Source organism: Lonchura striata, chromosome 1 (assembly GCF_046129695.1).
Source record: "Lonchura striata isolate bLonStr1 chromosome 1, bLonStr1.mat, whole genome shotgun sequence".
NCBI lineage: Eukaryota > Metazoa > Chordata > Aves > Passeriformes > Estrildidae > Lonchura > Lonchura striata.
This window is the reverse complement of record NC_134603.1, coordinates 7,685,786-7,707,703: the sequence shown is the minus strand read 5'-3', so window position 1 is coordinate 7,707,703 and position 21,918 is coordinate 7,685,786. Positions and strand designations below refer to the sequence as shown.

Here is a 21,918-nt window from a genome sequence, read left to right as displayed (position 1 = left end):
TATCTCATTTTTGAAAACCCTTTTTTTTTTTCCCTCTTCCATCTTCCTAAATGAAACACTTGAATCTTTTCATTTGCTTGGCTGTAGGCCAAGTTTGTTCTTCAAAGCAGAGTTGTCTACTATAATGTGTCCTAGAAGTGACAGCGACCTTCAGGATAAATGAGAACAATGATATGGGAAAGAACTGCAGTGGCATATTGGACTTACTGCAGTATTGCACAGGTATGACCCAGAAGACAATCTGCATGTCCTGGAGCAATGGCATAACTGGGTTTGGCTGGGATGAAATTTCACAGGTGAATTCCTTTGTCACAACCCATGTGGGGATTTGCCTTTGGGATTGAAACAGTGTGGGTAACACAGCAGTGTTCTGGCTGATGCTGGGCATCTCTTGTATCAAGGTTTTCTCATTCTCTTCCCCCACCCTCCCAGGTAAGAAGGTTGGGATTAAGAACAGTCTGTGAGGAAACATATCCACGACACCTGCCCCAAACTGACCAGAATTATTCCATGATGTCATATTCAGCAATGAAACTCATAGTAAGGAGAAAGAAGAAGAAAATTCAGAGTTATGGCATTTGTCTTTTCCATTTGCCTTTGCATGTTATGCAAGCTGAGGCTCTTACCAGGAGACAGCTGGACATCTGCCCACCAACAGGAAATAGTGAATTAATTCACATTTTTGCTTTACATGCACACAAAGCTTTTGTTTTTCCTGTTAAATAATTACTATCTCAATTTACAAGTCCTTTTACCTTCCTTCAACTTCCTCCAGCTCCACCTTCCAAGAGGAGAGTGAGGAAAATGCAGGGTCCGTATTTGGATGCTCTCTGGAGTCAGCCCATCACAACTGGCCTAATAGACTAGGAAAGTTATGGCTGTTATCAAAGGCAGAACACATTGGGCAAGAGCAGAGGACCTTGCATATTCTCTTTTTTACATAACACACCTTATATAATGTTTCCAAAATTGACTTTTTTTCCAAGTACAGTGGGGAGGTGTTGGGACCCAACTTAAGGGGTCTGCTTCTTAATGTGCACCAACTACAGGTGAGGGTGTATGGGCTCTCCTCAATCCCCCAAACACCTGAGAGGCAGTGGGGTACCTTGCCTGGGCTCTGACTGCTGGTCCAGAAGACCCCAGGGTATGCTGTAGGTCTGATGTATCTGCCAGCCCCACATCCCCTTGCTATCTTAAAGAGCTCCATACCTATCTGAGAGTGTCTGAATTTTGCCACTGCCCAATGCAAGCAGAGGAGGAGATCCTATTGGCTCCTAAAGTTGATGGAGCAGCTGAATTGCTCTCTGGGCTCTGTTGGCTGAGCTGACCAGATGAGCCAAGCAAGGGGATACCTATAAAAGGATATCTGATGGCACCTGGGTCACTCAAATGGACCCAGGACTACCCAAGCACCTATGACACACAACTTCTAAGAGTACATGACTCCTCGGAGTGGCACCTGGAGGAAAAGCAGGGTGCACTAAATGTCTCATCCCACTGGAGATGACATTCAAAAAACTGAAATGCATTTCTTAAATCTCAACCAACCACAGTGAAGACTTGGACACTAAAAACAGAGGTGAACATCTATTTGTAAATACTTAAAATTAGGAGTATTAAAATGAACCCCACCTGATAAAGGCAGGATAACTGTGCCCAGGTTGGGTGGGTGGCTGGTGCCATTTCATGGAGCTCTGCTCTACTTCCAGCTGCTGGTCCAGGCAAGCACCACCATCCCACAGGTTCTGTGCAGCAGCTGCCAGCCCTGGGAAGATGTCTCAGATATCTGTGGGTGTTGCAAATAACACATGACACGTCTGAGTAGGCAACTGACTCAAGCCTCAAGATCCATTCAAGCAGCTTATCAAATAAAAAAAGGAAACTCCAACACTGATGTGTTATGAAATGCTATGCTTAGAATCTGCAGAATTGCAAATAATAGAGCTAAAATGCCTTTTGACTATATTTGCTGCAATTAACTAAAATGGAGTCATCATATAATCATCAATAACTGAAGGAAAACAACTGTTGTGCAAAACCTGAGAGCTGTAAGTGATGCTAAAGACACCATCAAAAATTCCACCAAGAAGACAAAAACCAAATGAAGTCTACTGTGAATTTCTTAAAAAAAACCTGAAAGCAATCTGGCTGATCCCATTAAGCAAATAAACTATACATGTGATGGAGGGATATTGAATTGATTATATGAGTAAACAGGTCGACAACTCCCTGGCTGAGTCTCTGAACTCTTCAGTTTTGGTTTCAATAGTTTGCCTAATTGTCATTAGTATATGTATTTTTGGCAGTGTTATCTGGATTCCACTGAAAATCTTTTGTAACTAATACTGCCAAAATTACACTGCTTGAAAATTTGCTACATCTCCACATTTTCATTTACATGATATTTAGGCATTGTAATTTTTGTGCGATGTTCACTGTGCAAACATAGCTATTATACCTTTTCTAAATGCATAAGCACAGTTTTTTTTCCTTCTCCCTGGAACATCTGCAATAGTTTCTGAAGTTGATGACCCTTTGATGCTTGCCATATCCTCACAGCTAACACATAGCTTGCCTGAACTCTCCAAATTAAAGTGCAAACTGAACCAGATTCATAGAAATCAACAGTGACTGTTCCAGCCTAAGACATCCCTGAAAAGAGGAGAATGGATTTGTTTTACTTTGCTTTTGAGAAGAATAGGAACTCCACATATCCAGCTTCACACAGTAATGAAGAGGTGAACGGTGCTAGCAAACTGCTGTTGTAGAAGTCTGAGAGTATGTGACTTCATTTTAGGTTCTGTGATAACAATTCACACATTTCCTGGAAAAACTTGATTTTTTCTTATCTGATTGCCCATGACAACTAGAAAAGGTAAAAATCATAGACCCTGGAAGTTTGTAAGATCACAAAATGTTAATTAAAAGCAGAGATGTTGAACTTCAGAGAATTTGTTGATAAATTTCATCAGTATAGACTCATAGAATTGTAGAATTTTTTTGGTTTGAAAATACATCTGGAGACCATCAAGTCCAATCCTTAATCCAGCACTGCCAAGTCCACCATGAAACCGTATCCCTACATACCACATATCTTTTAAATATCTGCAGAGATGGTGGCTCAACCAAAAGTCTGGGCAACATGTTCCAGTGCTTGGCCGCCCTTTAGGTGAAGAATTTTATCCGAGTATCTGATCTAAACCTCCCTTGGTGTAACCTGAGGCTATTTCCTCTTGTCCTTCACTTGTCACCTGGTAAAGGAGAATACCCTCTACCAAATACAACCTCCAGGTTGTATTGTACTGTAGTGAGCAGTAAGGTCATCCCTGAACCTCCTTTTCTCCAGGCTACAAATCTCTCTCACCTGCTCCTCATCAGATTTGTGCTCCAGACCCTTCCCCAGATCTCTTGCCCTTCCCTGGATATGCTCCAGCACCTCAATGTCCATTTTGAATTGAGGGTCCCAAAACTGGTCACAGGATGCTAGGTGTGGCCACCCCAGTGCCCAGCACAGAGGGACAACCCCCACCGTGCCACATCCCCAGCCCAGACCACTGTCCCAGATATCCTCAGCCCTGGCCAGCTCTCCTCTGGGGCAAGTAGGGCAGTGGAAGCACTTTCCATTGTACCCTGATGGATTTTGGAGAGTGCTTTGTGGGTCCTGAGGTCGCTGCTGATTCCAACGGTGAGGAAATGAGGAGAGGCACTTGTTGGGGGCAAAACTCTGATGCTTACTGAGGTCCTGAAAATCAAACAGCATGCAAGGGGGCCAGCCAACAAGAGCAACTGGGGGCTGCTGGCAGCATGTTATATAGGGAGAGGGAGGGGAACCGATCAGCCAATGGGAAAACATAAAGGAGTGGCTCTTGTGGGGATTGACATCTGGGGGATCCAGTGAGGGGGAGACAGGGGAGGGGCCCAGGCCCTCATCCAATCACTCGGTGCCCTGGATGGAAGTTTCTAGAGGCAGGGGAAGGGACACCGAGTGACGGACAAGGCACCTGGGCGGGGACAGGGGACTGACTTGGCATTTTCTAGAGAGATTGACACATGAGGGAAGGCGGGAAAACTTAGGGAGAAACCAATACAGTATGGGGGTACACTTGGAACAAACCATGACAGAATAAAAATGTAATAAAACATACAAAAAACACAACTCCACACCACCCTGTTCCTGCTGGCCACAATATTCTGACACAGAAGGCCAGGAGGCCAATGGCCTTTTTGCCCACCTGGGCTCATGGTTTCCGCTGGGAGCACTGCAGGGGCGTGTTGGGACAGGTGGGCAGGAGGAATATATCCATGGAGTTACACCCATGTACATCTGTGATGATCTACCTGATGGAGTCTAATAATCTTTCACCAGTGGTAGACAAAAATGGTACTAAATGTAACTAAAAAATACAAATTGGCTGCATTATATTTAAACAGAATTTGAAAAGACTGTTGGAATTGCAACTGCCATCATTGCCTTGTGTTGTCCTTTGCAAATCCATCTGTTTCTTACCTTATAATCCTTATAACCTTTATAACCCTTATAACTCAACTAGAAATCTTGCCTTGCAGGGCTCTTATTTCTACCTACAAGCATATTTTCAGCCATGTTTCAAAACAAAGTAAGATGATGTAGTGATCCATCTTTGTAAATCCTAGCTAATATTAGCACCATTATTACAGATTGTTCCTAATTAAGAGGGAAAACTAATCATTTGCATAAGTCATGGAAGATAAAAAGAGGAAGAGCTAGAGAGAAAAATCTAGCTAAACTTGTACTTTCTAAAGAAACAAGAAAGCAGCCAAAAGAATTGAGGCCAATTGTGACTAAAAGTGAGGACTCTATCTTGCAACAGATACTGGGTCTCAGTACGAGGTACTTTAAAAATAACTGTGATGATACATTACTAAAACCTCTGTCTGTAAAAAAAACCTCAAAGGGACATAAGAAGCTTGTACCAATACACAGCAGATTCTCAGAAAGCTGATATTTTTTTTTTAGAAAAGCTCCATGTTTAAAAAGTAATTATGGGAAGAAGGTATGTTTGTACAAAGGAGTCTGGCCTGAGAAAGATGCATCTAATTGATCTGAAATGGTGAATAAAACAGGAGAAGCAAGGTGGTACTCACAGGAGCTCACTGAAATGGAGGCTGATAGCAAACAACAATCATATTTGCCATTTGCTCTCTTAACCTTGAAACTCAGTAAAGAACAGAAGCCATGCTATATTAGACACCCTGTTTGCCACTATCTCATTTGAAAAGACAGCAGAAGATAATTATTTATTTCAAATATTTTCTGTGTTGCTTTTTAGGCAGAAACTTCATTATCATGACTCAGAATGTGTTTATTTATTCAGGTATAATTTATTATGCATCAAAGTTAACTTTTCCACGTTGTGACCATATGAACACTGAACCAGTCAACCCTACAATGACTGAGGACCCATAACCTGCTGTATGTCTGACTTAGTGATTGACACTCTTCATCTGTCTGAGAAATTATTCTTTCACTCAAGAAAATATAATGAATAGATTTTAAATAATAATAATCAGGTTTTCCTATGGCAGATTTTGACCTTTTGATGAAAATTTGAAAACACTTTGACCCTGAAATGTCACATTGGTATATTCCTGGTCGATCCAGGAATCTCAATATATAAAGAAGAAAAGGGGTATGAGACACAGAATTCATGAGTCAGACACAGCCAAACAGCCAGCCATGTGTCAGCTGAAGTTGGAAACACAAAATAATTTGAGTTTGAGCTTCCCCAGGAGACACTTTCATGAACATTTCATTGAATTATAATTTTTTTTCCTTTGAAACAGCCTCAGGAGATTTATTTATTTAATTAATTATATATTTTTGTGAATTGGGTGAGTTGTTGGCAGACAAGCTATAGATATAAACACTCTTCCATTGTAGACCAATTTGATTTTTCTCAGGAACTGGTCATTTAGACATGAAGTATATTTCCTTACACTAATCCTCTAAATCATTCAATTAATTTTTTTTTAAAGCAGAATTTATTTGTGCTTTCTTTTGCTTCATAATATTTTATTTATTTAAAACATCATTATTTTTTCTCACCTTTTCCAATTTTGATAGATCCCAAATACAAAGGGAACACCAGCTCCATTCTTAAAATAGTTTTTTAATAATATATATTTTCATGGACATTTTTTGGCTGGAAATTATTTGAAGATATTTTTATTTCCTGATGTTTTTCCTCCCAAGAGGCCTCTTCATCTGCACTGAGAAAAAAAAAAATGCTTCTGTTTCTGTGCAGTAAGGCTTTTTTCTCAGAAATCACTGTCTCAGAGCCTGAGGGTTCTGTGTTATGGCTGGACTTTTTGTCCAAAGAGTTACTTCTGACATGGGGTGCCAGGGCAGATTTGATGGTGGTTTTTGGAAAGCCAGAGACTATAGAAAAGTAGGTATTTTTAGTACTGTGGAGTAAAGAAATGAGACTAGAGAGTTAGAGAATTTTAGGTAGGACCTAGCTCTGAAAAATAAGGGAAAAAAAATCTCTAGTTATTAAAATAGTTTCTTATGGGGCTTAAGTTTTTAGGAAGTGGTACTATCCTCTATGTTGTATTCTTGGTTAGTTGTCAATAATTCACGTTTGATTAGAGCAGCAATTCAGGAGAATAAAACCTAAATTAATGCACCAGCTCTCACATTTTAAATGCATCCAGATGCAGAGCTTTGGAAGGAGAAAGTTGGATTTCTTACATGGTGCCAAACAGGGAAACAGCAGCTGAATTCCTGCATGGATGTACCAACCCACTGGATATCACACCTTGGCACCCAGTTGGTGTGCAGGTTTGGCACATGGAACCATTTCTCTACTGTCAAGATACAGAATGCAAAAAGCAATTTGCATCGAAAGGAATCAGCTTCCCTCACCTGGAGATGTGACTCTTCCCCTGAGAGTGAAGGTAATTACTTTAGGGTGGGCACATCATGTGTGTCGGGCTACAGGAAATGGATTTTACTTGTTGAGATAATGGAACTTTTTATGTAATCCATAAAACACCACAGCAGAACATCTCAGCCATTTTTTGCAGAGGCACACAGAACGATGCTATTTCTTAATTTTTTTCCTTCTCTATGGTTTTGTGGCAGACTATCTTTCTAATCTATCAGTATTTATGAAATGCTCAGTTCTGAGTCCCATGTAACTTAATTTCCTACAGAATATATAAATTGGAGATTGTTCTTTCTGTATAAATAACACATGCATGCATTATTATCAGAAAGAGCTCAAAGAAATTTACAAGACAGAGTTTTGAAAGCAAGGTAGAGAACATTAGTATATAGCTCACAAACACTTAAGGATTGAAAAGAATCTCTGCCTTAATTGCTTGAAAATAAATTTCCAATTAATTAAGGAAAAAAAAAAAGAAGATGAGCTAAATAAGGTTTCTCAATTAATAATCCTGAAAACTGAAATTAAATCTCGGTCATTAAACTCATGTAATGTCTCTGCACCTAATTATGATTTCCCCAGAATTCCTCTTAAATTTATATTTCACATTATCTGAACTTAATGGCCCTTTTATAATTGGAGAAGATGTAAACTTAGCCTCAGCCCTGTGCATTGGACCAATCCTCAGTGAGGAAACTACAAGTGCATGAGCAGTGTGAGTAATAAAGCAACACCGAGCTGAACAGAGCGGGGAGAATGTAAACACTGGAAGACCACTAAAGGTGTAGTTGTGTTTATACACACACAGGTATGTACAGGGCATCCTCTGTAGCTTTCTTTTCAAATAGTGTCATTCATGATGACCAGAATACCCTAAGGAAAGAGAAAGAGAAAGAGAAAGAGAAAGAGAAAGAGAAAGAGAAAGAGAAAGAGAAAGAGAAAGAGAAAGAGAAAGAGAAAGAGAGGAATAAAAAAGAAAGAAAAAGGAAAAAGAAAAGAAAGGAAATAGAATAACAGCAAAAGGAAAGGATAAGGAGAAAAAAAAGAAAAAAAAGAAAAAGAAAAAGAAAAAGGAAAAGGAAAAGGAAAAGGAAAAGGAAAAGGAAAAGGAAAAGGAAAAGGAAAAGGAAAAGGAAAAGGAAAAGGAAAAGAAAGAAAGAAAAAGAAAAAGGAAAAAAAATTCTAATACTTTTTTCCTAAACTCATTTTATTATTAAAAAAATAGAAGTCTGAATAATTTTCTCTAACTTTCCCTGACAATTTAATGAAGTAAGCACATTATTAATGAAAATAGACCTAGAAGGAATCTCATGTATGCAGCATGCTGGGGACTGAAGTTCTGACCTGTATAAAGCTCATGTGCACATCTGCAAAGCTTTACCAGCTGACCAGCAGAGCTTTTGCATATCCCAAATTACTCTTGTTTAAGAGGGACCAATTCAGCAGCTAAAGCAAGCACAGCAATGATTTCATCTCTCCTCTGAAAAATTAACTTGGTACTCTGTTCCTTCCTCATCTCCTCAACATACCTAGTAGGTATTTCATGGATGTCAGACCCACTAATAATAAATTTATTTCTCCAACTCATCCTTAAAAATTTATGTCTAACATCCTTCTGGATATATCCATTTAACAATAGAGATTCCTTGGCAAACTCGGGAAACTTGTCATCGGGCTGTATGAGCCTATGAAAAATTTAAAATTTCCCTGTGGATTAGGTAAATCCAGGCCTATGTTAATGCCCTGTGTGTAAGTTTAGGGCTTGATGAAAAGCAGGAAGGTCAAGGGACAGAGTGAAAACCCTGCAAAATCTAAAGGCAGCAAAACAAAAGTGCACATGTGAAATCACAAAGGATTTTGTTTACTATTGAGAGGTTCTAGCAGGATTGTGGTCCCAACAAGACAGCTGCCTGAAGGATAAATGATCCTACAGAGATAGCTGCTTTGAGTGAGAAGAAGGAAAAATGTCAGCAAGATAACCACAGTGAAAAAACACACAGCACAGGAAAATAGAGCTCCAGTTAAGATTTTCAAAGGAGCAAAATAAAGCAAAAATATATTTCCTTTTTGGTTCTGTTGGTGGTTTATTGCCCCTGTGGTGGGACACAATTATCCTTAAAAAAGATGCAAATAAGAGATAAAAGATATTGTTAGGATCTCCACAAGAGACAGTGAAAATACAGTATATACCTATAGGAACAACCACAGGAAGAACTTGGTCAAGATGAAAGGGCAGGAATCAGTGTCTACAGGGAACTCTCCTGTCCCATAACTGCTGCTGGAGGTTTCAGGCTTCAAATCCTGGTGTTATTTGCCTCAGTTCAGCTGCTTGGAACATGAATGGGTAATCTAATCTATTCCAGATAGATCCTAGCCCACATTTCATAAACCTTCTTTTCCAGCTGTAGGAGTATTAAATATGCTCTGTTATGTCTGACATCAAGCTAGAGCAAAAAAAAACCCAGAAAAAAACAAAAGAAAGCACTCCACTGCTTCCTTTTCTTCCTGATGCAAATCCCCATCATATAAAATTTTGTTAATGGTGGTAAATTCATATGGAATGATTAATGAGTACAGTTTCTGTATTTCTGAGTCTAAAGTTAATGCTACTTGTCCATTTCAGCTGGCTGCTGTTTGCAGTTAAAGCAAGAACTGGTGCTAGAGGGAAAACTGCAAGTAAGCCGCATAGAAATGGAAAAGCAGTTTCTGTCTCAGCAGAGTGGGATGATGTCAAGCCATTTTAATACATTATTCTGGATTCTGAATATATTTCTCAAGTGTGGAGCAGTATTTTATGCTTGACAATAACAGAAGTTGCAAAAGGATTTGGGATTCCTACAATAAAATCTTTAATCAGTTGACAGAAGACTTTAATTAGCCAGTACTGTTAACGTGGTTTATACAATGCCTGCACCCAGACAGAGCTATGTGTGTATTACTACTTCTGCTTTTACTGCTTAGAAAGGCTTAATGTTGACCTTCCATGAGTTCCCCGTGGGTATTTTCACAAGTAGTGGACTTAACACAGTACTTGACACTGTACTACAGCCAATAAATCCAGCCCAAGTTACTTCAGTGTTCAGTGGAGTGTAATATTTTTGAGTGAAGATGGGAAATTATATCCCTCAGGCTGAGACATGGGTCTGGAGTGACATTAGTGGCTCATCATTTTCTTACACAAATTGGAAGGATATAGGTGAAACTCGCAAATTTGAGATGGAGAACTTTGTAAGATGTCAAGAGTTTCTCAGTAAATCAGTGGGTGGAGCTTAATGAAGAATAGTGACGGATGGTTTCAGATTGGCTGAAAAGCCTTTCTAGATATGTGTGATTTTTTCTGCAGTACAGGACCCTTACACAGAGCTCAATTCAATAACTGAAGATGGAGTTTGGGTTAATTACAGACTTGAAAGGTTTAGTTGCAGCACAAGCCTTTCTTTGCAGACATCAGAGTCTACCCATGTCTCTTTAATGAACACCATGGCCCGGGAAGGGAATAGGATGAGAAGATATACCAAAAGAAAATGTTACTCTACTGAATCTTCATTCCAGAACTAAACCACAGTCTCGTGGTTAAAGCCTTTGTCCTGGATAAAGCAAATTATGGAATTTGTTTATGTTTTTGCATTTTCAAAAGGAGGCATCTTTCATGGTTTAGGAACAGAAGAGTTTTGTCAGATGCCTGGTCTGGTTCTACAACTTTCTGTAGATATTTGAGGGAGTGTAGAGGGACTGAACTCCTTGTGAAAATGGTGTAGTTAAACTCTCAACATAAGACAGGATGAATTAGGGTCACAGTGAATTTGGTAGAACTCACAGCAAGGCTTTCTTTTGACTCTCAGCTGCCTGGCAGAAAGGCTTGCTGATGAAAGCAGAGGTCAGAACTTCACAGATGGATATCAGTGAAGATCAATTCTTCTTCTTTCAAACACTTACCTTTAAACACAAACAGAATTTTTGAGTGTCATAAGATCAGCTTAACTACAGTCCATATAACCACAGGTACATGCACTGTGTTTCTCACCTTTTTTTTCTCATTTCTTTAAATTCCTGCAGTGTAGCAGAATATTTATCCTAAAGCAGTTTTAAGATGTTTACTTCTAGATGTGAATTTCTGCAGCTTTTGGCTGTGTTTTAATTTGGAAAATATTTCTAATTGCACGCTTGTAGAGAAAATTCTTGATGAGTAATTTCTTTCTGTTTTACTCAATATAATGCAGTATATTTACATATTGTGAAGCAGAAGATAGCTGTCTGTGGTTTTCTCTAACTAGACTCAGGAAAAAACTCTCAGCAAAATGGGTATAATTTCCTGCCTTTTAAATTTTTTTGTTTGTTTGGGTTTTTGTTTTGTTTTTGTTTTTGGGTTTTGTTTGTTTTTGTTTTTTTTATTTTTGGTTTTTGGTTTTGTTCAGTTTTTATTTTGTGGCTTTGTTTGTTTGTTTGGATGTTTGTTTGGGTTATTTTTTAGTTTTTTGTTAGCTGGTGGAGTCCTGAGACCTGCTTTTGTGAGTGGGAAGCTAGGAGCATCGGTCTTGGGGTACATGGACAGGGAGAGAGGAAAACAGTAGATTTGAAAGATTGTGTAGAAAATATGAAATATGCCACACAAAAAACTCAATTTCTGTTCCATAGTGCAAATTTCTCAGCTGGGTTCACCCACTGTTTGCATTACTGAAGTTATCCACTGACACAAATTAGTGCTTTGTACACAAAGATCAACTTGCTGTGGTGAAGGAAGCCTGCTAAATCCATAAAAACACTAGAACCTGTAACAGGGCACAGAGCTTTGTCTTTTTAACACTTTTCTGCTTTCCAGACTGGCTAGATATCAGCATCTACTGTAAAAATATAATCTATTTTCTCCTTAATTTACTTCCTCCCTTCCAACAAAGGATGCCATATTTTCAGTTAGAGCCAGAGGAAAAATACCCTCCCTTTCCCTTTCCCTTTCCCTTTCCCTTTCCCTTTCCCTTTCCCTTTCCCTTTCCCTTTCCCTTTCCCTTTCCCTTTCCAACTTCTCATATAATCATGGAATTCTTTGGATTGGAAGGGGCCTTAAAGATCATCTGGTTTGAAACCCCCTGCCATGGGCAGGGACGCCTTCCTCTAGACCAGGTTGCTCAGGATCCCATCCAACTTGACCTTGAGCATTTACAGGGGTGGAGGATCCCCAGTTTCTCTGGGCAATGTGTGCCAGGGCCTCACAGTGAAGAATTCCTTCCTAATATCTAATCTAAAACTATTCTCTTTCAGTTTGAAGCCATTCTCCTTTGTTCTGTCACTACATTCTCTTGTAAATAGTCTCTCTCCAAGCTCAAGGGAGTGATTACCGTTCCAGAAGTCTGACTGCAGCAAAGAGTTGAATTCCTAAATGTGTATCAGTATATATGTTAGACATAGGGGAAGAGAAAGCTTTATTTTTTAAATTCCTTTTTTTTTTTTTTTTTTTTTTGCAGTGGCAGCTTGTTTGTGACTCATGAATTTTGTTTGGTAGAATTGCGTTCATAATTTAACCTTGCCAAAAGTGGCTGCACCTCTTAGTAGTTTTTCATTATAAAAGATCCTCTGTGTTGTCCCTAGATAGTCTCAAGCCAATAAAAAGAAACTGATTATTACATATTTTTTTGTCAAATGGAAGAAAAAATACCCAATGTGCTATAATAATAATGACAATAATAAAAGATACTGACAATACTTAGAGATCAGCTGAATAAGCCCATTGACTGCACTATTTTTGGGAGTGTATTTTCAAGTCCCTTCGTGATGACACTGTTGGAATGTAATGTATTCTGCCTTCCAGATGACACACTACTTTTAACTTTCATGTATAATATAAGCTAATAACATCTCATGGCTTTTCAATTGGAAGTTGTTCTTCGATAAACTGACAGTGGTATGAGCACTCCTGCAAGATATTATTTTTAGAACAATGGAGAGAGAATTGGAAATTCTACGATTAGCGACAAATTTTCAGTGGCAGTCATTGTATATTGACAGCACTGAAATCAATAGGAGAATTCTAGAAATAATGTTCTACTTTGTGTGTGAAAAGAATGTGACCTATCATTAACACCTTCAGGCAAATAAGTGATGATTTAGGGCACTTAACAAAAGCTCATTTGTGTCTTAGGCTTTTGAAAATGAGGACAGGAACTGTAATAGCAACAGTGGGAAAATTTTTGAGCACATGAGAGATTTGAGATTAAACTTTCTTGTTGGAGTATCTTTTTACTGTACTGTTGCACTTAAGTTGTACTTTGAAGTTACATCAAGGTCATCCAGAGTGTGCAGATAACCAGTCTCTGTCAAGTGCTAATACTAAAAAATGAATCACAGAAATATGCTGTTACTTAGAACAGATGCTTTTATATAACCATTATAAACTTATAGAATTAGAGCCATTCAAATTAATAAATGTCAATAAAAATGCCATCGAGATTATGAACCTCAGCATTAAAATGTAATATACAGATAAACACTCTCCAGTAGTATTCTAGCCATTACTCACACTGTTAATCAGTGTGGACCATTTAACATCCTTTCCTTCTGCTAAAAATGAGTCCAATGTCCAAAAAGGAGGGATGACAGATCCAAACATTTAGTCTAGCCGTTCCTTCCAAGTGGTTGATGAAGTTAATTTAGGACATTTTGGTGTCATAGACATACAATACTTTACATCTTGTAAAAAAAGGCAAGGTTCCATGTCAATATTTTGACCAGATAAATCTCTCCATGTTCCTTCCACCAGCCTCTAAAGAGGGACTGTCCTTGTCACCCAGGTGTCTCCATGTGTTTGGGATGTGTTCCAATAGCACTGTATTTCATGCATGCTTTTAAATTCTGCTGTGTGGATGTTCAGCACTACAGATATCCTGTCAATACTTCTGAATGAGTTTCTCTGTTTCAACTCCTCCATTTTGTACCCATAAATGGTATTTCACATTATCCTGTTTTTCTCTTACAAGAGGCTGCATAGAAGGTGTATTGAGCCATTAGGTAATTTCCAAGGTACGTTAATCATCTTACCAGAGTGTAAGAACAAGCTCACAAGTGCCAATATTCAAAGCTAAGTGCTGTGCTTGGAGGTGTCCCAGTGCTCTTGAGGAAGGTCAAATAACATACAATAATGTAAATGACAATGCTTTTACTAAACAATTATTCTCCATAATGTTTCATAAAAGGAACATAGAAATAGATACTCTGGGTTCAAGGATGATTTTTTGAATCAGAATGTCAGAAGCAGACATACCAATCTCTTCAGCAAATACAAATGAAGTCCCTTCAGAGTTACCCTTCAAACACTAGTTTTATAATAAATGGATCTGAAATCAGACTCAAGTCAGAGCTAAGGCTCTCTTCAGAGTCGAGAAAAGAAAGCTTAATCATTTTGAACCAAATGCACAGTATAAAACTTCAGGTGATCTCAGTGGTGGGGCATTTAAAATTCTTATATTCTAAACCTGGCACCACATTTCCCCTCTGTGATCTGGCTGCCCCAGCCTAACACCAGCAGCCTGTGCTCTGCCAGCACAGCTGCAGAGGAGTTCTTTCACTCTTGAGGTGCAAACCCCAGTGTTAATCAGGCCAGCATGGGGTGCAAAACATCAGCTGCCCCCAGATACTGCTCAGATGTGAGAGAATTCCCTTCCTAAGGAAGATTCTTTGGACTGGGACGCAGGTAGGAGCCCAAACCCATCTCTCCTGATTCCCTCCCTGGGTTGAAAAATGCTTCAGATATCTCTGAAGTTCTCTTCTGGCCAGAATTTTCTCTTATCTAGGGGCCAGTGAAAGTTCTGCACAAAGACACGTTCTTCTTTTTTTTTGCCTTCAGGCATATTTCAGCTTTTTTTCTTTTTTTTTTAAGGGCTCATCCATCAAAACACAGACAATCGTAGACGTGACTATCTTGGCAAGTCTGTGTGATCATTACAAAAGGGGAGTGGGAGATGATGATGACAGCTGTGTTTTTTGGAGAGAGAGATGGGAATTTTAGGTCTCATTTGATTCTTCACTTTTACTGGCTTTTGCAAATGGCAGGAAGATTGCAACATCTTCATTCCCAGAACAATATCAATTCTGTAAAGCCTCAAATTTCACAGAATCACTTTTAAATTCAGATATCATTCCCAGTCACTCTACAAAGGATATTAATGCTGGGATTCAACTACAGAATGACATCAACCAAATTAATTTTCTACCCTTGTATCACCATGTTCTCCATGTCCTGAATCTTGTCTGAAGTATTGAAGAATGAAAATTAATTTCTTATGGAGGGGGAATGGCTGCAAGAAATATTGCAGCAATTAATTACTGTAGATTTTGTTCTACTTGACCAAGACATTTATATTTTCTTAACACTTAATTGATGCTGAATTTTTAAGTAATGGAATAAGGAGAAGCTGAAGTGATATTATGTAGAATTGGATTATGCTCCCCTTCTTCCTCCCCATCATCTGGGATGCTTGTTCACATTTTAAAAAGGAGTTTCACAAGGTTAAAACTTATGGAATATAACATGTAGATCCTTGAGAAATAGGTTCTGGTTTTACTCAAACATCAGTAAAAATGGAGCATGCTGAAAACACAAAAGGCATATTAAATATGCAATAAATAATGGTTGAAAATTATGATTGACTTTTAAATTATAGCCAAAAAAATACTAGATCTTCAAAGGGTCAGTTTGAACTTTCCTCTGTTACCAGTTACATATTGAAATTAGAATGTAAGTTTCAATATATTCTTCCCAATGCTGTCTGCACATGAAAATAAACTCACATTATGTAATATTCTTTCACAGCTGATTTTACCTTTTATCACATGACCATCAGAAGTGCATTGGGCATACATATGCTTGGGTTTTTACATATCTGGATTTTTCATGCTGTAAAGAACAGCAACAACTCTGTTCTTATCCAAGCATTACAAACCATTGTCACCAAGCAGTCCTCCACAGCCAGTGGTATTATAGGCCTTGGTTTTATACCTGACTGACCCTTCATGTTTGGTGAAGCAGAAATCTGTGGTCAAACTCATCCAAATGTGGGGATCAGCAGCAACTCTCTGTGTCTCACTTCACAGGACACCATGGAATTTCTATAAAGGGACCATATCCTCTGCAGAAAGAATAAGCAAACCCTTTGTCAGCTCTGTTCTCCCAGCAAGAAAAACTTCCAATTTAGAGCAGGTAAATAATAGTTAACTATAATCTCTAGGTCTGTGTATTTTGAGGATAATAAACCCTAAGCCTGGATAAATCTCCATGGGAAGCATAACAAGACCAGTCCTCACCTGTTTCTTGCCACACAGGTATGACACCCAGATCTGGGACTATTCACAACTTGTGGTCCCTTGTGAGCCAGTTCTGAGTCCACAGAACTGCTCCAGCACTGGTAGGGTGAGTCTGGCTGTGGTAACTGCTCAAGGCAGTGAAAATCCAAGTTTCAGGCAATCATACCTTTTGAGGCACTTTCCAAGTTTCTAATCCCTGATTTTGCTATCACAAATTTCTTGGTGTTTCTGTTGACCTGTACAGGCTGTACCAAGATGCAGAGCATCGCAGAGCTTCCTTTGCAGTTACATCAGTATTGCTAGCCAGAAAGAAAGCTCAATATCAGCTGAGCAAAGCTACATTTTCAAAAAGGTCCTACATTTTTGGACACCCTGAGCAATATGCTGAAGTCCCCAAACTGTGTTTAGAGCTAGCATCACTCAGAGATGATTGACATATGTGAAAAACTGGCATACAACAGGGACTAAAACTCAGAAGTTAGTTTCAAAATATCTATGCAATAAGACCAGATTTAAATTCAGGTAAAAAGTGCTTGGAAGGGCTAAAATGCAAGGTTAATATGAGTGCTCATTGCCATGCTTAATGCACAGAGTGCTATTTCCAGTGGTGGTCTTTCCCTTCCCCAAACGAATTATTGAAAGCAACATTCCAATCTGACAGATGTTTAATTACATATGAAACTCTGCTGAAATCAAAAGCAGATTGAGTGCTTCTGCAGATAAACAGAAATATACTGATCTAATTCTAACAGCAGCAGCAACATATTTCAATATTGGAAGGGTGCAAAGAGAATACCTAATGAAAAGTTAAGGATTTAGAAGAAACTTCACTGATAGGTTTATACACTATGGTTTTTCCTCATCTGAATCATTTATAGAAATTGACACTGCTCTTATAGATATCTGATAATTTATCTACATTTAGTGCAGGTCTTGCATTCAGTTTCTTTCTAAGTAGTTTCAAGCCCAAGGTTCCCCTTTGAATTCTGGTGATAAAGTTCAAAGTAATTCCAATTTAACTTTCAAGGTGTCAGTTAAACTTATAATGAAGTCATAATTTTTGTTTTGATGAGTTTAAAAATAAATTTTGTGACCAGCCTCACACACTGTCTTCTCAGGTCTCTATTTCCACTGCTGTTAAAATGTCTCCTGTCTTGGTCTTGTCATACTTAGGTATTGATCTCTTCTGGAGGTGAGATCTGCTGTGGTTTCTAAACCTCCATGTGAGGCTGACAGGTATCACACAGGACCTCTGTCAGGACCTGGGTGCTTTTAGAACAGGAGCTGGAAGTCTTTTCTAATGATGCCTGATTACCCTGTTCAGACAATCAAATTTCACTCTTCTTTGTGAAATGGGGCAGAATAAATAAACTCCCACACACACATAAGATTCACATCTGAGTTCTTAATTTTGGTTAAACCATGAGGGGTTTCTGCCTAGACACTGATGGTGAGACATTAGTGAAAGCAAATTACCATAACCATCAGTCAGAATTTATGTTCTGATCCAATAAAAATGAGAAAATTTTGCTGTTGAAGGCTCCTTTTCTCTGGACCCATACTGTGATTTACCAGCTATGATATATAGAAGCTGAACCATTTATACCAGAACACAGAAATGATGTTACCCCTGCAAATATCTCATTAAACCATGCACGTACTCTGATGAAAAATAGCTTTTGCAAAATCACATACACAGGCCACTCTGTCAGGATCATGGATAATCCTAGGAACACTCAATAATCACTGGCAGGATTTTGCTTTATAATTTACAAATATCCCCTTGGGAATTTTAGCTCTAACATGCAATGGCTCTACTTCAGGAAGGGTCACAAGGCATTTGTGACATTGCTCGCAATCCTTCTTGCCTCTTTGAATTTAAGAATGAAAGAGCTGAAAAAATAAACCAGGTTCAAAGCTATAATATCACATGGGAACTTTCCTGAAAACTCCCTTCCCCTAGCCCACACCAGAGCTTGCCTAATGTAATTTTTAATATTTAAATGAAGTAGAAACAGCATATTAAATATATAGATATTGACGAATTTGTGTTTTCCAAGGAAACACCTGGAAGCAGATGTTATGTTCAGTCCCAAAAAGGTGTTTCTAATGTTTCAGTGAAAGCAAAGGAGGACCAGCAGCTCTCCAGGCAATGCCACCAATAGGGCCCATTTGTTTGTTTGATGTTGGTTTTATAAACATGCATTCACCCTTTTTTTTTTTTTTATAGGCAATTACTTTTTAGTTTCAAGGGGAGCTTTGGTTTAATTTCCTTATTTGGTACATATGGAAGAGCTGCCTAAAGCACTAGGCAGGAACTTTTGACATTTCTATAAAAACCCAAGTGCAATCAATAGCTAGATATTGAGGTCAGAAAAGTAGCTACTGAAAAAGTTTAGTTAGTTACTGTAGTTTGCACAAAGAAACCACTTTTCATTTAAATCCACAGACTTATGATAGAAGCTAGTGAAGGGCTATAGGGATGACATGATGTCAAAACAAAAATAAATTGTCAGTATAAATCCAGGGAGACACTGTCACAATATCAGCTTGAAACAAAATGACACCAATGCAAATTTTATAAGAAACAACTTTAAGATGTCAAGACACTGGTAAATTGATGTCAGTTCAGGTCTGCAGGGAGACTGTTAGGATTAAGAAAGAAAAACCTAAACAAACTAAAAAGCATTCCCAGACTAATGGCTATAATAGGCATTTCTAATTTTGTCAGTTGAAGTTAGTTGTAGCAACACAAACGTGCAGATACCATAATTATAATGTCAGCAAAAAAAAACAAAAACAAAAACAAAAAAACCCAAACCACACACAAAACCAAAGGAAAATATTGCTAAAAACATAATACACACTTGTTAACATTTTTTGTACAGTTAGGCACAGACATTTCCAGTTTTGACTGCTTCTATATTTAAATCCATAATCTCTGATGCTAGTTCAGTTGACTAATAAGAAATCTGGAAGCTTCTTCATGCAATACAAACCTCCTGTAGCTTTTTACCCATGCAGTATGCAACAGAATTTATGGTGAGTTGAACAGATCAAATAGACAGCAGGAGCAGAGTTTGGCTCTTCCAGTCTCTCATTATCAGGCTTTGCTGGATCTCCTTGTCATCGTTTCACATGTCCTGTAATTCAGTATATCCTTGTAACTCTGAGCCTAAGCCCACTAGTGACCAAGAAGGCTCAGAAACACAAACAGATTTATTTTGAAAGTCTTACAGGGTTTTCTAGGAGTCTTTTGAAGCACTGTTTTTGAGCAGTGGGATGTTGGGGGCAGTTGTGAGAACACTTAATGCCTGGCATCTCTTGAAGTCATTTACATTCAGGCAAAAGTGGGTGGAAATTCTGCCATGTGAAAGCGACATTTGCGAATGTGTAAATGACTGCAGAGCGCTTTTGGAGCAGTCACAACCAGGGCCCTGCTCAGCACTGTGGTGCTGCCATGTGCAGCATTAACCTTTACCATGTTCTGCTTTCCCTGCACACAATAACAGCAGATCCTTGTCAGGGGGTGGTTACACAAGATGGTGCATATGCTGCCAGGCTCCCAGCCCCAGATCAAAAATACATGGCATGTAGCACGGAACTATCTCTGCTCATTCTCTATTCTAAATTCATTTCAAATACTTTAGGTGTACATCTGCCTCTGAAGACTTTTTGGCATAAATCCTGCATTTTAGGCCCTGGCTACTTTAAAATAGAAACTATTATGCCACTAGGACCAAAGTGAATCAGGTTCCAACTGCCTGAAGTTCTGATAGACCACAGGTGCTCTATTTATCATCAACGTGAGCTCTCTTGAAATCAAGCACATTCTGAAAACACATTTTGGTGTATTTTCAGTCATACAAACCTAAATAATAACAAAACCCACAGGCAATAATAATAATGACACCTTTAAAATCATTAATTCCTGAGTTTGTGTTTAGAAGCTGACTGAAAATACCACAGGGCCAGATTTCAACACCTTCTATGCTGGAGCCTATCTGAAGTGAAACCATTGACGTCAGTGGAACGATTCCAGATTTATAGCTGCCAAGTTATGCACATCTCTGTGTGTGTCACTTTATGTTAGTTATTTAATGCATTGATTTGCATACCATAAGCAATTTGCATAGAACCAAAATTTGTATAGGCCAGCATGGAGCCACACCAACATACCAGAAGAGGGGAGGTGAGCAAAGCATCTGGAAACTGGGGTGAAGGTGTCAGTGGCTGTGTGCAGCGAGGATGAGGGTCTGTGGCTGCCTTGGGGGCTGATGCTATGACTACATCAATTAAACTGTGAGACACTGTGCCTTTCACCTGCCATCCTTGTGCATAGAAGTTGTGCCCAAAGGTGCCTCTGCATTTCCTACCCAGGGCACAGCTGGGAGAGGGGACTGGAGGCTGATGCAGCAGGAAGAGAGGAGTCGGGAGGTAGGAGGGATGCTGGCCATGTTTTCTGGTGAAAACATCACTTGGTGGCTAACACTTGAACTGCCAAGTTAAATTTGCAGCCAGATGAGAGCAGGCTCATGTGAAATACACATGTGAAAGATATAATGAAATATACATGGACTTGCTAAGCCCACAGATGTGCTCCAGGGTAAATGGAAAGAGAATTTTGCTAAAATTGACATGAATCATTGACATAAAGGAAACTATCATCAGGAAACTCTGAGGTTATCAACAAAATCTTAGATACTCCCTGCTCAAAGCACAAAACTCAGGTATTGATTCTTTGACCACTTCCTAAAAATTGCAAATCTAGTCTGGAGGAACTATAAGAATTTTACTTTGAAGGGTTACCCAGAAACTTATTTTGCATCATTAATATTGTTAGTCTTCCAGGACGAAAGTAATGTTTACCTCTTCAGAAATATCTCTGAGATTAATTGCCAGCTGGCATTTTCCATGCATACACATCCACTCAACACCATCTGGGGTCCTTGAAGGGCAAACTGGGGAAAAGTGAAACTCTGCCAGGTTCTCTGGCTCCCTGGGTGCTCAATGCCTGCTAATGCCTACATTTTTAGAAAGAAATTCCTGCTTCTGTGCAAATCTAAATTGGTGGCTCTTAGCAGCTTGGATTCTACAGAACTTCATCAGACCCATCCTTGTCTCTAAATGTCCTCAGTGGCTTTGAGGATGCTCTTGGAGTTGCAGCCCTGCAGCCACATTCATTTCAAGCCCCAGTTAAGGTAGTTGATCATTGTGAGAAGCAGAAGAGCAGCCCTGGAATCATGCTTCAGCCTTGAGAGATTCAATCCCAGCCGCTTTCCCACACACTTCTGGTGTTGCTTTCTTTGCTGGCACACAGAAGTTTTGTTTTTTTTCCAGGCGTCCTAATGTCAGGACTTAATTAAAATGCAGAGATGCTGCCTGTTTCAAAGGCTAAGTAACCAGACCATTTTTGTTAGGAGACTTGGGGTGTCTGCAGTACAACCTCTCCAAAAAACAAAACCTCATCCAAGGAAGTTAGCCTAGTGATACCATGGAATCCCAGCTTGCTTTTCCCTTAAAAATATAGTTTGTATAATGAAAAGATGGTGTGTCCTTAGACTCTGTCTTCCTTGGGGACAAAGATGTGGTCTTCACTCATTTTAGCTAGCAGAAATTAGTTCATTTGCAGCAAAAGCTAGGAAGGCAACAGTTTAATCTGCAGTTTTAACAAAGGCTAAGTGTTCATTCATGAAGCAGC

General features: G+C 39.0%; 1 long non-coding RNA gene across 1 annotated transcript in view; it reads right to left on the bottom strand.

Annotated features, from left to right (window-relative positions):
- The window catches only part of LOC110476981 (uncharacterized), a 33,698-nt gene extending 14,217 nt beyond the window's left edge, over positions 1-19,481 (bottom strand). The window contains exons 1-2 of the long non-coding RNA XR_002466500.2: positions 19,217-19,481; positions 1,633-1,786 (exon numbers count right to left, since the gene is read on the bottom strand). This is a non-coding gene — a long non-coding RNA (uncharacterized LOC110476981). The remainder of the gene's footprint in view (positions 1-1,632; positions 1,787-19,216) is intronic.
- Between the last annotated feature and the right edge of the window lie 2,437 nt (positions 19,482-21,918).